At 43.2% G+C, this 5,676-nt stretch overlaps 1 long non-coding RNA gene across 3 annotated transcripts; it reads right to left on the reverse strand.

The window, feature by feature from the left end:
- Positions 1-1,540: 1,540 nt before the first annotated feature.
- On the reverse strand, positions 1,541-4,907 carry LOC137472428 (uncharacterized). Of its 3 annotated transcripts, XR_010998179.1 has the most exons (4): positions 4,809-4,907; positions 3,472-4,040; positions 2,698-2,801; positions 1,541-2,044 (listed from the first exon to the last, which is right to left on the reverse strand). It is a non-coding gene; the product is annotated as an uncharacterized lncRNA (long non-coding RNA). The 3 variants fall into 3 exon arrangements; XR_010998178.1 differs by lacking the exon at positions 1,541-2,044 and having other exon boundaries at positions 2,445-2,801; XR_010998180.1 differs by lacking the exons at positions 1,541-2,044; positions 2,698-2,801 and adding an exon at positions 2,858-3,306.
- Between the last annotated feature and the right edge of the window lie 769 nt (positions 4,908-5,676).

Here is a 5,676-nt window from a genome sequence, read left to right on the forward strand (position 1 = left end):
GAGTTTCTTGAAAAACAACAAAACAAAACCAAACAAATGAGCAAAAAAAAAAAAAAAAAAAGGAACCCCAAAAATAACAGTTACATTTAAGACAATTCCATTTTCAACTGTAAAATATCAACTCACCTTCAAGAAGCTTCCATTGATGCACATAGGAAGGGAGAGAAAAGAAGATACAGTTAGATTTGGTGAGCCCCCCTGGTGCTGCACTCAAACCTCAGCTCAGAAAGCAGTTACAGCAGAGGAGGTGAGGAAGGGTAGGGTATCACCCTCTAAGTTTGGTTAAGAGCATTCAAAGCAGTAGCACTGAAAAATAAAGAAGTGGGTGCTGCTGATTTTGCTGTCACTACTGCAACAGGATAGAAACAGAGGCAGCTGAGGAACCCCCTGAACACCTTCCTCCCCTGCTCCTGTTCTCTGTTTGGATTTGACCTGGAGCTGTTTCTTTCCCTCTTTCTCCCTCAAAAGGGAAAATTTAAATGTGATATCCATAAACAGTATAAGGTGAACCACTGCTGAAGAAAGGAAATTGCAACAGGCATTGGGAGTAAAGAATTGCAGTTTGCTGCTTTATCGGCACCAGGCAAACTGGACTTGGACTATGTGCAGTCTGTCACTCAGTGCTAGAACTGTAAGGAACACACAGATCTGCCAGTGCCATCCTGGCAAGGGCTTCTCCCTCTGTGGACCCCACCAAGGAGGGGCTTGGAGGGACATGCAAGTTGGAGCTTCCCAGCAAGGGCTGTGCTTCCAGCCAGCTGCCCATGGCACCCACCTAAAACAACTGAGTTTTGCAGCTCCCCCTCTGTCCCCTCCCCTCCCACAAAGTAGAAATTATGAGAACATGTGGATTCCCACCTCTGAGTCCTCATCCTCAGTTGGAGGATTGGCAGGACCTGCTGCCTGTGCCCTAGAGGGAAAAGAACCAGAAAGAACATGCAGCCATTAATTCCACTGTCCATCAAGGGTTATTGATACATAAACTGTAAGAGATTGAAACATCCTGTATTCTGATTTAGCAACATCCCAGCCCAGTAACACAATCATTCCAAAAACTTTTATGTACTGCAGTGCAACTCAGGCCATTTTCTAAGAAGTATTCAGTATTGTTGAAAGGAGAAGTAAGGTTTATTCTTGACTTTGGTGTTTGCTTTTCTCAAGTTAGTTGGTTCTCTTCCAGACAGGCCACTATATGTCAAGTTAAATTTTTTTTGCACAGAATCAAGTAGACCCCAAAAGCTTGGAAAAAATGTTTCTACTGTATAGTTGAAATTAGACTTTGAAGAGATATTTTCTCTTACGTACTCATAATCTCTTTGTTCCTCTTCATTGTTCCCCACCACTAGCACTGCTGAATTATCTTCTGCTGTGATGAAATGTGGCTGTTGCTGCAAATACCACCACTGTTGCAACAGAGTAGAAATGGAGGCAATTTAGGAACCACCTGAACACCCTCCTCCATGCTCCCCTGTTCCAGTTCCCTAACTGGACTTGGGCTGGAGGTGTGGGTCCTTACCTCTGCACCAAACAACACAGCAATGTATACAGTGTCTGGACGTCTGCTAAAGAGAACAGAACCAGAAGTACATGCAGCATTAACTTCATTGGGCACCAAGGATTAATGAAACATAAACTGTCAGAAATTGAAACAGTCCCTATTCTGATTTAGCAATATCCCAGCCCAACAACACAACCATTCCCAGAGGTTTTATGTACTGCAAGCATTTCAGTATATCTCAAGCCTTATTTAAGAAACATTTAATAATGTCTTCATGGAAAAGAAGAATGGCTTCTAGTGGATTTTCCTGCTTGTTTTTTACATTACTTCTCTTCAGGACACTGTATTCCAGGTCTGATGTTTTGCCACAGAATCAAGCAGAACCCAAAAGCTTAGTGAAAAATTGGGTTTACCATATATCAGAAATTAGAGAAACAACTTCTCTCTCCCATACCCTTGATTATCTCCTGGTTCCTCTTCAGTATCCCTTGCAGGTGGCTCAGCTGAATTCTCTGTTGTTCTGAAAAAATTTGGGGGCTCCAAGTCCTGCAGTGAGATAGAAATGGAGGCACCTAGGAACCTGAACACCTTCCTCCCTGCTCCCTTATTTCAGTTCCCTAATTCAATTTGGCCTGGAGCTGTTTCTTTCCCTCGTTCTCCCCCAAAAGAGCAAATTCTGCTGACACAGCCCTAAACACTTCATGCTAGATGAATAAATCAACACGTGGATCCTCACCTCTGCGGCCTCATCCTCCTCAGTCAGAGACCTAGCAGGACCGGCTGGCCATGCACTAGAGAGAACAGAACCAGAAAGATCATGCAGCCATTAATTTCACTGTGAACCAAGAGTTACCAGTACACAAACTGTCAGTTATTGAAACATTCCTTATTCTGATTTTGCAATATCCCATCCCAGCAACACAATAATTCCAAGAACTTTTATGTACTGCAAGAATTTCAGCATGTGTGAAGCTATTTGGCTAAATGGCTTTATGAACAGAGAAGAAAGGTTTCTGCTGGATTTTGCAGGTTGGGTTTTTCTTCTTTTTTTTTCATTACTACTTTTCCAGACAGACCACTTTATTCCAGGTCTGAAGTGTTTTGCACAGAATCAAGAAGAACACAAAAGCTTGGCAAAAAATCAGTTTTACCATATATCAGAAATTAGAGTTTAGAGAGACACTTTCTCTCTTGCATACCCATCAGCATCTCTTGGTTCCTCTTCATCATCATTTGCCAGCAGATCAGCTGAATTCCCTGATGCACTGGAAACATGTGGATACTGCTGGTTCTGCTCCCTGTCCTGCAATGGGGTAGAAATGGAAACAGATTAGGAACCACCTGAATACCTTCCTCCCCTGTTTCAGCTCCCTAACTGGATTTGGGCCTAGAGCATTTTTTTTCCTTTCTCCCTCAAAAGGGAAAATTTAAATGTGATATCCATAAACAGTATAAGGTGAACCACTGCTGAAGAAAGGAAATTGCAACAGGCATTGGGAGTAAAGAATTGCAGTTTGCTGCTTTATCGGCACCAGGCAAACTGGACTTGGACTATGTGCAGTCTGTCACTCAGTGCTAGAACTGTAAGGAACACACAGATCTGCCAGTGCCATCCTGGCAAGGGCTTCTCCCTCTGTGGACCTCACCAAGGAGGGGCTTGGAGGGACATGCAAGTTGGAGCTTCCCAGCAAGGGCTGTGCTTCCAGCCAGCTGCCCATGGCACCCACCTAAAACAACTGAGTTGTGCAGATCCCCTTTTCCCTTTCCCTCCCAAAAACCAGAAAGGACAAGAACATGTGGATCCTCACCTCTGACTCCTCATCTGAATTCTCTGTTGTTCTGAAAAAAATTGGGAGCTCCAAGTCCTGCAGTGAGATAGAAATGGAGGCACCTAGGAACCTGAACACCTTCCTCCCTGCTCCCTTATTTCAGTTCCCAAAAACCAGAAAGGACAAGAACATGTGGATCCTCACCTCTGACTCCTCATCTGACCAATATGGAAGATCGAAATCATATAGTAGGCTATTGCTAGAGAGAGCAGAACCAGAAGAACATGTAATCATTTAAACATGAAGCCATTTATTTCCTGGGCACCAAGGGTTGCCACTAAAGAAAATGTTGGTACTTAAAACATCCCCTATTTTGATTTAGCAATATCTCAGAGCAGAAATACAATCATTCCCACAGTTTTTACATACTGCAAGCATTTCAAGCCATACTGTAGAAACATTCAGTAATGGCTTCATGCACAGAGAAGAATGGTCTCTACTGGATTTTTTTGTTTGTTTTGTTGGGTTTTTTAAAACTGCTTCTCTTTACATCAGGCCACTCTATTCTAATTCTCAAGTTTTGGCACAGAATCAAGCAGAACCCAAAAGCTTGGCAACATCTCCTTCTGCTATGTATCAGAAATTAGATTTTAGAGAGTCAAGTTATCTGTCACATACTCATAAATGTCTCTTGGTTCTTCTTCATCATCCCTTGCCAGTGGCTCAGCTGATGCCCTGGAAAGATGCAGCTGCTGCTGGCTCTGCTCCCTGTCCTGCAATGGGGTAGACATGGAGGCACTTAGGAACCACCTGAACACTGTACTTCCTGCTTCCCTATTTCAGTTTCCTAATTGCTTTTAGGCCTGGAGCTGTTTCTTTCCCTCTCTTACCCCCAAACTGGAAATGCACTGTGGTATCCAAAAATATTTTGTATTGGATTAGCAGTTGCTAATGAAAGAACCCCAAACCCAAACCCGCTCTTGCTTTTGGTGGAACTGGAGCTGGGTCATGCAGGTTCTGTTGTAAAGTTTGAGGCCTTTCCTTTGCAAAGGCTCAGGAATAATGCTGTAAGGGAGTACCCTTTATGTTATGCCTGTTGCATATTCTGCTTTGCACGGCAGAAGTGACACCCCAAAACTGATGGAATAAACTACACTGTGGGCTGGATCAAGGGCTCTTCTTTCAAACAACAGGGGAAATGAAAAGAAAAAAAAGTGACATTTTTAAAGACTTATTGGAGTAATAAAAATGCATCTAGTTTGTACCCCAGTCAGCTGCAGTTGCACTTGGCACCTCAGTAATAAGAGCACCTTAAACTGATGTTGCAGCAAAAACACTTCTTATTTGGGAAGTCAAAAACTTCCTGTCCTCTCCCTTCCTTTTTCTTTAAATCACTGAAGCAACAAGCTCTTTTAGATTATTCTTCCAGTCTCTACAAGTGATACTCGAAGAGATAGTTAGATGCCAGAAGACAGGCCCAGGAGCTCAAGAGAAACTAATTTGAATGCAAGATGGAGAGGAGTGTGTCATTCACTACTTACCATAGAAGACTCATTGTCACTGATAATGATGACTTCAGGCTCTGAAGATTCACCTGTGAGATCTATGATGTCTTCACCTCTGAGCTCTGTAACATCTTCACCTGTGAGATCTATGACGTCTTTGCCTGTGCGATCTATGCTGTCTTCGCCTGTGAGATCTATGACTTCTTCACCAGTTGAAAAAGATAACATTAGAGTAAAATCAGAGATTGCAGAGGAATGAAATGGACTGCCAGTGTGGAATAGGCTGAGGCTGGATTTACTGTGCTTTAGGGTTTTGGTTTTTTTTCAGGAATGTGTCCAACATTTCACTCAAGCCTTGCCCTTAACAGTCCACAGGGAGCATTGCCAGCCCTGTCCCTCTGAAGGGACAGCACAAGAAGAAGAGCAGCTGAGCTCCTCACAGGTTCTGTTCAATAACAGCTTATGGGAGGTTCACATCAACAGATGATTCATTTCATATAGGGGAATGTTTAGCACACAGTGGGGAAAAAAGTCCCACCAAAACTGTAATCATAGAGGGGATCCTAATTTTAAAGTATAATGCTGTACATGTTCCCCTGAAGGATGGGCCACAGCTAATGACAAAGTTTCCTTATCTTCATCCAGCTTGGGAGATCCCAAACTCAGCTTGCCACCTTCCACTGTGGCAGCTGCAGTGACTGCCAACTCATCAGAACACACATTCAGGTCTTTGAGCAGCACTTGAGGACCTTTCCTACACAGCTCCTCTCTCACTAGCAGCTAGTAACAGTAGCAAAAACGAGCAGCAGCAATACTGATCTCAGTAACAAACCAAAACAGTTGTCAGAAGGCTTGCTGTTTAAGGATGCTTAAACAGCTTCCTTAATCCCAAGGTTTCCCTTCC

This window comes from Anomalospiza imberbis, chromosome 4 (assembly GCF_031753505.1).
Source record: "Anomalospiza imberbis isolate Cuckoo-Finch-1a 21T00152 chromosome 4, ASM3175350v1, whole genome shotgun sequence".
Classification (NCBI taxonomy): domain Eukaryota; kingdom Metazoa; phylum Chordata; class Aves; order Passeriformes; family Viduidae; genus Anomalospiza; species Anomalospiza imberbis.